Genomic DNA, 12,814 nt, shown 5'->3' with positions numbered 1-12,814 from the left:
GTGTGCCTGCAGTCCTGCAGAGGAAAGGCAGCGATAGGTGGGCCAGCCAGCCTAGCCTTGGAGCATCCAGGTCAGTGAGAGACCCTGTCTCATAAACGGGCAACAGTGCCTGAGGAACAGCACTCCAGGCTGACCTCAAACAAATTATCATTTTTGTACGGAACATTAACGTTTTGAAAAATAATTAAATAAAAATTGTAAATTGGGCTGATAAAAAAAAATTAATTAAGCTGGGCCTGGTGGCGCATATTTGTAATCCTAGCAGTTGGAGAGATGAGGTAGGAGGATAACAAGTTTTAGTACAGCCAAGGCCCTGTCTCAGAAAAAAAAACCAAACCAAACAAAAATGTCTTTTTGAAACAATGTTTTTATTTTTGTTTTTGAGACAGAGTTTCTCTGTATAGCACACACTGTCCTGGAACTCACTCTGTAGACCAAACTGGCTTCAAACTCACAGATATTCACCTGCCTCTGCCTTTTACGTGCTGGGATTAAAGGCATGTGCTACTATAACTTTATTTTATTTTATTTTGAGACAAGGTCTCAAGTAGCCCACTCTTGTCTTAAATTCTATGGATCAGACAATAAGTTTCTTTCTCTAAAATTTTATTTTAATGATTTATTTATTTTTATAAATTTTGTGTGCATTGGTGTTTTGCCTGTATGCATGTCTGTGTGAGAGGTTCAGATCCCCTGGAACTGGACTTTCAGGGAGGTGTGACCTGCTTTGGGGGTGCTGGGAATTGAACTCAGGTCCTCTAGGAAGATCAGCCAGTGATCTTAACCACTGAGTCATCTTTTCAGCCCCAAGCATGACTTTCAATTTCTGATCATCTTGTCTTCATCTTCAGGCTCTGATATATACCACCACACCTGGCTCAGGAAGGAATTAAAAAAAAAATGTTTAGTGTACAAACTATGATGGGGTTTCAGGCATTTCAGATGTATGTCTTTGTACTTTGCTCATATTGATTCATATTGACCCCACTTTCTCCTCACGTGATTGCTTCCTCCCTACAGATAGACTTCTTCAAGCAGTAGAGAACCTGAACGACAGTGCAGTTCCCGTAGTAAGGCAAATAGGCACAGGGTCTAGTCTTCTTGCCTATCCCTTGCGCTCTCCAATGGTGTGATAGAGTCCCATGTTTGTACTTTCTGCTGTCTGGTTGCTGCCTCTTGTTTCCTGCAGTGAGTCCCTGATGTCACATTGGTTGTGAAGCCCATTCTGCCTGGTGGGCTGGAGGGGTTGTTAGATGGGTTGTCCCTTTCTTTGTTTTGAGACAAAGTTTCTTGGTTTTCCTGAGACTCACTCTATAGACCAGGCTGGCCTCAAACTCACAAAGATCTGCCTGCCTCTGCCTGCTGAGAGCTGAGATTAAAGGGGTGCACCACCACCGCCTGGCAGGAAGCCTTCCTTGACACCGCTCCTCCTGTTATTTTCTAGGTAAGTGCTTGATCAGCTCCATCTTTGCTTCTCTAGAACTCTCCAGTAGATGTTGTTCAGAGCACCACAGCAGGCTTAAAAAATGCCCACAATGATAGCAGATCCTAATTCCTGGGAACCTTACGTGGCGCCTTCAGGAAAAGGGTCTTTGCAGATACAGTTAAAGATTTGGAGATGGGGACATTGTATTAGATTACGAGGGGCCTTTAAGGAGACAAATGCCTTATAAAACCCGTGAGAGGGAGATTTGACTCAAACAGGAGAGGAAGATAAAAGGGGTAAATGCAGGCTTGAAGATTCTGGTCCTTCATAGACTAGGATGATATGGCTAAATGCCAGAAAATGCTGGCTGTTCCTGGAAGGAACCTACGGTGCTTGGACTTCAACCCAGTGAAACTTTGTTGCTTCTTTGGCTTGCTGAAATGTATGAGAATCAACCCCCAAATATTGTCAGGGACCTTCTTATACTGAAGGCATGCTATCTGAAAATCAGACTTAAAAGGGTAGGCCTCTTACATAGAGAGCGGCTTTTAATCATCTCTGTATTACTGTTTAGCTTAGTGTTTCCTACTGACTACTTGGTGGGTAAACAAATTGCACAATACTTTTATGTATTTATTTTTATGTATATATACGTGTGCCTGTGTGAGTTTCTGTGCGTCAGGGGGCATGCAAGAGGCTGAGGAAGCCAGAAGGTTGCAGCTCACTTGCAACTGAAGCTGCAGGTGGTTGTGAGCCAGTCTGTGGGTGCTGAGAACCAAACCCAGGTCCTCTGCAAGAGCAACACAAATTTCTAACTGCTGAGCCATCTAGTTAGCCCCAATACTTTTTTTTTAATTAATTTATTTTTTTATCTACAATATTCCCATACCTCCTTCTTCCTCACTCTCCTTCTGTGTCTGCCCTTCCCAAATTCATCCTCTCTGTATTGGTGTGTGTGTGTATGTGTGTGTGTGTGTGTGTGTGTGTGTGTGTTAAACAGACTGATACCGAGTCCATTTAAGATTGCCCGCATGTTGTTCAGGAATGACCACCGAGGACTGGACATCCTCTACTGGAGCACACCCCTGGAAGAAACCAATTCTTCCTCCCTCAGCATCTGTTGCCACATGTAGCTCTTCATCTAGGGGTGGGACCATGAGGAATGCCCTCCGTTCACATCAGCGCATCAGCTAGTAGTGCCGTCACGCCAGTCTAGTTCAGGCAAACATATTGCTGATATTTTGCAGCTGCATTTTCACTGTCATGTCTAAGGGACATGGTCTAGTAGCTGGCGACCTGGTCTCTGGATTTTACATCACAGACCTTCCGTCCCATCCTCCGTGATTTTCCCTGAGACATGGATGTAGGAGTTTTGTTACAGAGGTGTTAGTTGAGGTTGGGCAACCCACAGTCCCATGTTTTCTAACTCTCTAATCGTCTCCATCTGTTGCAACAGCAGCTTCTTTGATGAGGGGTGAAAGCAACACTTATCTATGGGTAAAAAGATAAGTATTAATAAATACTTATTAAGAATACAACTAGAGGGATGGAGAGATGGCTCAGAGGTTAAGAGCACTGGCTGCCCTTCCAAAGGTCATGAGTTCAATTCCCAGCACCCACATGGTGGCTCACAACCATCTGTAATGATATCTGGTGCCCTCTTCCGGCCTGCATGCATACATGCAGGCAGGACACTATATACATAATAAATAAACCTTAAAAAGAAGAATACAATTAGAAGTTATGTTGGTTTATGAAAATGTTACAGTTTTAAAACAATGCCACACTCAAAAGTCCACCTCTGGTGGTGCCGTCCTGTCACCCGTGTGCACGGAGCGTAAGAGCGCTGCCCTTTGAGATGCTGCGTCCTTCCACATGAATGGAGGGACTGAACAGTGATAGGCGTTTCCATGTGGATCACAGGAGAGCCAAGCAAGACTCCCACCAAGGGAAGTCGGTGCAGGGCTGCCAGGATGACGTTGCCAGGATTTGTGTTTCCCCCAGGGAAGACACAGTGTAACCTTTAGCAGTCCCGTTTTGGAGGAAATGAAGAGTATTGATGAGCTCTGGACAGGGTTGCTGCCAGCGCCTGCCCTCAGAATCACGATGAGGCAGTCAGATGAACATCCTCGGGAAGACGGCACTGAGCTACTGGCTGAGGTGGCATTTGATCTCACGTTGAAGAGACTGGCCCTTTGCTCTGTGTTCATCCTTACAGATGAGGCCACAAAGGGGATGATGCGATTGTTAAGTTTGTGGATGACTAAGTTTTAATTCCTTGTGGAACAGAGCTGGAGTAAGAATGTGGCTGAAATGACAGCCCACCATTTTCACGAGGATGCAGATGGCCAGACATGTATGTGGAAGAGACAGGCACTTGGGTGTCAGTGGTGAGAACTCGCAGCACTGTCCTAAGAACGAATCAGTGAAATTTGTGGTGACCTTGATGTCTGCAGACTCAGAGTGACCAGCAGTGTGGACGGCTGCCAAGACAAGTGGCTGTGGACGTTGACTGCGTAGCAGCAGTGGCTGCGAGTCCAGAATAAGGGAATAATCATTTGAGGGATTTTTTTTTTTTTTTTTTTTTTGGGTCTGGGACCACACACACAAATCCTTTTAAAAGAAAACAGAGAAATTGGAGCGCATCCGGAAGTGGTGAACAGTATAATAGAGTGGAAACCCAGTCAGTGGGAAGCGGCAGCAGGAACCCTGACCATGAAATTGCTCCCTCCAGTTTTGTGTGGAAGAACGAGTACATGACTTTGATGTCCCCCAGGAGAGCAGGAAGAACACCAGTGGGACTGGGGGGTTTGAAAAGAGCAAACTGCAACCCACAGTAAATAGGAAATAATGACCAGGCTTTCAAGATTGTAGAGATGACACTTCCCCCCAATTTAGTTTTAGTCACAACAGATTAAAAACAACCAACCAAACAAACAAACAAAACAAGAAAGAAAGGACTATGTGATTTTGCAGGGGACACTGGGAGGCTCCAAATATTACTTAGAAAATAGATAATGATGGCTTTGAAAATTGAAAAGAGGTTATTTTATTACAGTTACTTCATAAAGCTGTGATTCTATTAAAATGGCATTGATACAGACAACCCGATGGAACAGTAAGCTCGGAAGTGGAGCCTGACGTATGAATAATTTAATCAAGGACAACAAAGGGGAAAACAGAGGGATTATTTAATGAATTGCCTAGACAACTGATGACAGAGAAAATAACTTCAGAAATATTCCAAGTCACTAAATGCTAAAATGAGTACTTACTTACTTTATTTATTATTATTATTATTATTATTATTATTATTATTATTATTATTATGTTTTTTTTTTTGTTCTGGGACTGTTCTGAAACTCATTTTGTTTGAGGCTGGCCTCAAACTCAGAGATCCACCTGCCCCTGCCTCCCAAGTGCTAGGATTAAAGGTGTGCTCCACCAGCCTTGTCTTTAAAATTTAGCTGAGCCTGATGGCACATGCCTGTAATTCCAGCACTAGGGAGAGGCAGAGGCATGTGGATCTCTGTGAGGCCAGCCTGGTCTACAAAGCGAGTCCAGTACAACCAAGGCCACACAAGACAAAAAAAAAAATGTTTTTTTAATTATTTTATAGACATTGGTGTTTTGCCTGCATTTATTGTATGTGGAGGTATTAGAACCTCTGAGGTGTGAATTTAACTAGGTTTTTTAAATTGCTGTGCCATCTCTCTAGCCCCAAATTGTAAGCCACAAAAGTTAGAAAAAAAAATTAGAAGTGTATATTTAGAGAAACATAAATTTAGAGATAATTTTTGTGTTCATTGTATAGAACATTTCAGTTATGAAAACAGCATAATATTCAAGTGTCTAGGTTGTCTGTATTTAGGTTTGGCAACTAATATTAATTGCCATATTGCTTTTTCTCCTCCTACCTTCTTCTTTGGGTTTGCCTTTTGAGAAAGAACTTAGTATGTATCCTATCATGAACTCAAACTCATAATGTAGCCTGTGCAAGCAGCTTCCCACCTCACCTGGGTATGTACCATTATGCCTGATTTCCTGTTTTCTTTTGAAAGCATCTTGGGAGTAAATTAAAAACTTGCTCTTCTTCCTTCCTGAATTCTTTAGTTCTTCCCTGCACGTCTCTACAGTGAGGGCATTTTCCTCATTTAGCTTACTGTTATCATGACTACATCTGGAAATAATAAATCTCCGATATCTTCTAATGCTCAGCATGCATTCAGACTTTTCTCAGTTGTCTCCAAAATGTAAATTTTTAACTAAGTTGCTCAAAGTAGATTCCATTAAAGGACTTCTATCAAACTTGGTCTCACAGAAAAACTATGGTTTTTCATCTGTCCTCTCTTCCTCCTTCTTTTCCTCCCTCCCTCCTACTTTCTCTCTCTTTTTGTGCTCCCTACTTCTGTCTATCCTAGACTTTGCTGAAGGGACTGGGCTAATTTTCTGGTAGGCTTCCACCCTCTAGATTTATGACTGCTGCTTCAGGCTGTCATTTAAATTTAATTAACTTCACACTGTATTTCCTGTAGGCTAGAAAATTTGACTTAAAGTTATGACTAAATCAGGTCAAAACACTTTCCCTAAGAATGTCACAGGTGTGGCTGGAGAGATAACTTAGCCATTAAGAGCACGGGCTGATCTTGAAGGAGGCCTGAGTTTGGTTCCCAGCACCCACATGGTGGCTCACAACCCCCTGTAACTCCGGCTCCAGGGAATCCAATGCCCTCTTCTGGCATCTGCATGCAGGTGCGTGTGTACATTCACACACAGGTAAAACACATACAGTAAAAATGTGTATCTTAAAATAACAACAACAACAAAGGAAAGTCATGGTGAAGCTGTATGTGCTGGTACACACCTATAGTCCCAAACATGGAGCTGTTACTCTGTGAGATTGAGGCAGGCAAATCTCTGTGAGATTGAGGCTAGCCTGGTCTACAAAGTGAGTTCCAAGCCAGCCAGGGTTATTACACAGAGAAACATTGTATTTAAATAAAAAAAAAAAAAAAAGAAAAAAGAAAAAGAAAAAAAAAAAAAGAATAAATTTAGATTCTCTATCCTGGCTAGCACATGGTTTTTTAATCTTAGCACTCAGGAGGCAGAGACAAGCGGATCTCTATGAGTTTTGAGGTCACCCAGGTCTATAGAGTGAGTTTCAGGTCAGCCAGAAATACACAGTGAAACCCAAAACAAAAAGCAAAAACAAAAACAAACAAACAAACAAATATCACCACCACCAACAAAAATCCCACATAGGGAGGTAGAGGCAGGAGGATCAGGAGTTCAAGGTTCAAGGTCTTCTTCAGCTATATAACGAATCTGAGGTCAACCTGGGCTAAGTGAGACCTTGTCTCAAAAAACCAGAACCAAGGGCTGGGGACATGGCCTCACAGTTGCAGGCGTGAGAACTCACGTCTGGGTCTCCAGCACTCGTGTAGAAGGTCTGTGTCACTGTAACCCTGGTGCTTGGGAATGGGAGAGACAGGACGATCCTCGAGGTCGATGGCCAGCCCAACTAGTGTGAGCACTGAGCTCCAGGCTCAGTGTTTTTTTTTTTTTTAAAGCTGGCGTGTGATTGATGGAGACACCTGATGCTAACTTACGGCCTCCTAAACGTGCACAGAGGTACTTCCCACACAGGTGCACACACATGAATATGTACACACATGCACCCCACCCCAAATTTGGAAACAATGCTGTGAATATATAAAGAGCTGTATAATGTGAGTTGTGATACTTCTATAATATCGAAGTAGGCCCTCTGCTAGCATTCCCCTCATTACCTGGAGCTATTTGCTACTCAGGAATGGAGTTCTAGGGAGAAAACAAGGACTAAGTCCTCCCCCGTATCTTTTACTAGTTTTTGAGTAAAGAGTTGGTATGACAGTCACCTCAGTTAGCGGGCAATATGGGTTGTATTCTCTCTGTATTGTCCATCATTATACTTGTTTTTTTTTTTTTTTTTAAAGCAAGTTAATCAGTTATAATTTCTTTGTGATGCTGTGACAGATTGCATTCAGCAAAGCAGGCTGCATCAATATGTATGTCCCATATGCTCCTGTGCTGTCACATTGCCACTTTTCCATCACTTCTTATAGACACCCTCTTGGGAGCAGGCTTTTAGTGAAACCCAACCACCAAAGCCATTGTGGTGGAGAGGGTATACAGAGGCAGCACAGAGCTACAGAGAAATGGCTACGAGTTATCCCCCAGCTCTTCTGGCCCTAGGCTTTCGGCTAGGGGCTGAGGGATGCCTGAGTTGGTAAAGAGCTTGCTGGGACAGCATAGACACCTGAGTTTGATCTCCAGCACAATATGAAGGAGCTAGTTCAGCAGCGTGATCCTGCTAGCCCAGGGCTGGGGCGCTGACACTGGAGGTTCGCCGGGACTTGGTGGCTAGGTAGCTAAATTAGAAAACTGGGTTCAGTGAGCTACTGTCTCAAAAAATAAGGAGGAGAGGGATTGAAAAAGATACCTGATGTTGCCTTCTTGCTTCGGCACCTGTATAGGTACACACACACATAGGCACACATACATATAGTCAGGCACACACACACAGGTATACACAGACACACATACATGTGAAGATTTCAGTCCTGCTTTGAAGTACCCACGTGATGCTGAGTTGAAACCAGCTCACCCGCTGGGCCATGCTCTGACTATAGATCTGACAGAGGAAGAAATCCTATTTTAATTTATTTGGTGTGGCCTTTTAAAGAAGGTCACAGTATCTTCAGCAGATGCTGTGTGCTGAAGCTGGCTTTGGGAGCCTCCTAAGATGATACTTTTGACCTTTGACCCCACCTCAGTGCTCTGGATGATTTCCTCACTCTTTGGTAGAAAACATCATCTGAGCCTGCCTTGGAGAGTGCCCGTCTCGGATCTGAAGCCAGCCTTTCCCGAAAGGTCCCTAGTTATTTTTAGTGAAGAGTGGTATTTTGAATTTAAAATCTGAACCTCATGACTATTTTTCAGTGGAAGAATTTTACATTGTGAAGATTACAATGATAACAACAGAGCATTTAAAAATCTTTCCTAAAGGAAAAAAATTGACAGACTCAACAGACTAGACAAGAAATATGTTTAAAAAAAACCAATAAAAATAAAAATATAAACAATTGTCATAGGATGGCATACCAATTTGTAATAAGAATTGACCAATGTTCACCTTCATCATGATAAGAAAACGGAGCTGTCTTTCCTTTATTAAGTTAGCCGATTCTCTGAAAGCAAAGAGACACACCCCGGCACTGGGAGGGTGTGGCGAGCATCACCTCATCCATGCTGAGAGGATGGACACGCAAGAGAGCGTAAGAGCTATCCTGTAAGGTGTCTCTGGGATCTGACAAAGTTAGTTAGGGGTCACAAGCTCAAGGTATTAGCACTGGTTGGCACAGGGCCCAAACACAAAACTAACGGAGTTGTGAAATTAAGCGTCCTTAAAAGCCCCACGCTTATATGTTCCTAACGCAACGGTCTGAGGCAGCGGTTCCCGTTGGAAGGGTGACTGTCATCTGTTGTCCGTCAGGGGTCCATTTTCCCCCTAAGTACTAAGTGCAAGTGGTTAGGACTTGTCTCAGGCAAGCCTGTGATGTCGCCTGTAGAAAGGAAAAGAAAGAAGCCTGAAGCAATGCGCTGGTTTGAGTAGGAATGGCCCCAAAGGCTCACATATTTCGATGTTTGGGGAGCTGCCCTACTTGAGATTCAGGAGGTGTGGCCTTGGAGGAAGTATGTCACTGGGGTTGGACTTATTCTCTGTCTTCCTGCTGCCCTAGGGTCCAGATGTAGAGCTCTCAGCCACTTCTCCAGCACTCTGCCTGCCTGCGGGCCACTCTCTCCCCATCGTGAAGACAATGGACTAACCGTTACTGTGACCTGCCAGCAGCCCTCCCCACCCCACACCATGCTGTCTCTCAGAAGAGTTTCCACGGTGTCTGTTCATAGCCGTAGAACACTGACTGCCACTGCCACAAACACTTTTCTTTTAGGAAAAAGAGAACTGGGCTCACAAGGCCATACGTATTCACAAGGAAGGCTGGGAGTGCGAGTCCTCAGGCGGGCGGCTCTGTCTCTTTCCCAGGCACTAACTTGTTTGAGTAAGACCCCTTTTTTTTTTTTTTTTTTTTTTTTTTTTTATTCTATAACTCAAATCTCTGATAATCTATCTCACGGAATTGTATTTTAGTTAATTAATTGTATCCAAATCGACTCTCGGGGCTGGCTCAGCAGTAGAGAGCCGGCTGCTGTCGCAGAAGATAGGAGTTGCGTTCCCAGCACCCAAGTCAATCAGTTTACCAGCTCCTGCAGCTCCAGCCTGCAGAGATCCAGCGCCCTCTTCTGGCCACCTCGGGCACCACTTACATTCCCACCTCTGCCATACGTATTTAAATAAAAGTTATTATTCATTTGATGAAGGTAGCTCAGGCTGCTGGGATGAGTCAGAAGGTGAGAGCACTTGCCATGCAAGCCTGAGGACCCGAGTTTGATTCCCGGAAGCTGCAGTGAAAGACAAGAACTAACTGCAGGAAATTGTCTTCTGACCTCCACACTTGCTTCACTTACACACACACACACAAACACACACACACACACACACACACACACACACACACACACACACACACGAAGAAAACCAACCAACAAAACAAAAACCCAAACAAAACCCGAGTAACTCAGTAGAGGGAGTAAAGTTAAGCACACTGCTTTCTGCAGACGGAAGCTCCTCGAGAAACATCTGTACAGTATTATTGCTATAGTTTAAAAACCACAGCAAATGATTAAATGAGAAAGAAAAGCTTAGCAGGATCCCAGGAAGGAGAGAGTGAGTTGTTACCCAGCGTTTTGCTTGCTGTGTGCAGTTGCCAGAGTCCAGGTGACCATGACCGATAACAGCCTGACTTCTGGGTGGCAGTAAGGATTAGACTTTTGAATATTAAACGTTCTTAAACTACGCATGTTTTGGATGAACATTCTGTGCATGGAGCTAAGTCTCACACAGACTCATCTCGGGTAAGGAAGTGTGTCAAAAGAGCCCTCAATCAGGGTGATACCTGAAAAAGTTTGCTTTTCAGTGTCTCAAGTTAATTAAATTTATGAGATTAATGTTATCAAGATCCTAAAATTATTCAAACCAAAGACACTTCTTATGTACAAAATATGTAGTTTAAATATTTTTAAAATTTAGCTTAACTTTAAGCTAAATTTAAATTAAAAAATGGTCTTTCTACAGAATAATTACGAAATATGCAAACCTTTGGTTTCCTTCACTTTTGTCTCTGTTTCTTGCAATTAAAGTGAGTGGGTAGGGCTGGAGAGAAGGCTGCATGAGTAAGGGCACTGACTGCTCTTGCAGAGGACCCAAGTCAGATTTCTAGCACCAAATGACTGCCATCACCTGTCTGTAACTCCAGTTCCAGGGGGTCCAATGTGCTCTTCTGGCCTCCTCAGGCACTGTAAACATGGGTGCACAGGCATACGTGTAGACAAAGCACCCATATGTATAAAATAAAAAGAATAAGTCCTAAAAAAAAAAAAAAAGCAAACTGAGGTTGCAGCTCAACCTAAGAGTTTTTTGCCTAGCACACATGAGGTCCCTTGTTTGATCCCCAGAACCACAATAGAGTGAAGTGAGGTACTTTATAATATACCCAGTCAAAGTTATGATATCTGTATTTAAATAGCATTTATTTACATAACTTATAAATAATATTTTATATGTAATCATCTAAATAATATGTCATTTCTTATTACATATAGATATTTATATTTATGCACAAATATATGCACATATAGATTTTAAATCATCTATTTGGATAATACCTAGCATGTAGTATTTCCTCCTGAGGAGATAACAAGCCGCCTTTGACTGTGGGATTTCACTGGAAGATTCCTTGGGACCCTTAATTTCCATCTGATTGCTACTGGAGATTAGCTTCATAGAGAAGAAACTGTGTGAACTTCCTACTGTTGTGATTTGCCTCTGTCCCCACAGCATCTCTGGGTTTTTCACACCAAGAACCTCTCCATTTCTCTGCAGGTTCCCACTGGGTGTCTGAAAATTTAACTCAGTTCTGACACTGACAACTCTGAGTTCAGTCCTTCAAAGCTGTCCTCAATTCCATATGCCAGTAATGAGCCTCCAGGGTACCCATACTTCTGTGCAATTTGGCTGTAAACTGGGGCTCCCTTCATTAGCTAATTTGTTGCATCAGCTCTCAGAAACCAGGGAAATTCTTTACTCACCACGACTGGCTTATTATAAAGAATATTAGGGGAGCTGGCGAGCTGGCTCAGCTGGTAGAGTGCTTGCCTGTGAGACTTAAAGACCTGAGTTCAGAGCCATAGGATCCACATGAGAATGAGGTTTTGGGGGCACACCTGTAATCACCAACCTGGGGAAGCAGAGATGGGAGGTTCATTGGGGCCTGCTGTTTAGTGAATTTAGTTGACCTGGCAAGTTTTGTGATAGACTCCCTCTCACATACATGCTGTGGCAAGTATACACACACACACACACACACAGAGAGAGAGAGAGAGAGAGAGAGAGAGAGAGAGAGAGACAGAGAAACAGAGAGAAACACACATACACACACAAAAATAACTGTAAAAACATAAGCAAGTAGAAAGTTAATGGGTAAGACAGCTAATGTTGAGCCCTCACCTCCATATGCACACACATAAACATACACACACACACACACACGAAAATTATTAGTAAGGTCACACATGAAAACCTTGAGGTAATTGGAGGTTAGGAAGAGTCTTTGATGCAGGGCTTCTATCCTTGCGAACTCTGTGGAATGTGAAAGTTTTTGCCTCTTGATAGTACAGTTTACAGTTATTCGGTGTTTATTTATTGAGAAAGGGTCTCTGTAGCCTAGGGTTCCTTACAGTTTACTCTCTAGCCTATGCTGGCTTCAGGTTGTGGTAATCTTACTTTAGCCTTCTAGAGCTGGGAATACGGGTATGAGCCACCAGGCCCATCTACTTAGGGTTTCTAGGAGACACATCACGTAGCGAGATGGACCAAATCACTGGTTATCTCTAAGTAAGCCCATCTCCAGTCTCTCTCTACTTCCCAGAGATGGAGAGCTTTCCAAACTCAGTCATGTGGATTCCTTGGCTGCTAGCTCTCACCCTGCAGCTGGGTGTGGCTGCTCCTCTTCTTCCAGTCACCCCATCGACATAAACTCAGGGTCGTGTGAAAGCGGCTTATCATGAAGAACAGAATGCTTGCTTCACCTCATCACCTGAGAGACGGCAAGACGCAAGGTGCTCTGTGCTGGAGGCCGGGGCAAGAGGACAACTGTGTACACTTTTTGCTACACCACAGCAGCCACACTCAATTTTTTTTAATTGTTTGAGTTTTTTTTTTTAATATAA

This window comes from Psammomys obesus, unplaced genomic scaffold (genome assembly GCF_907164565.1).
Source record: "Psammomys obesus unplaced genomic scaffold, mPsaObe1.curated_primary_1811, whole genome shotgun sequence".
NCBI lineage: Eukaryota > Metazoa > Chordata > Mammalia > Rodentia > Muridae > Psammomys > Psammomys obesus.
Note: the sequence above shows the minus strand (reverse complement) of the source record.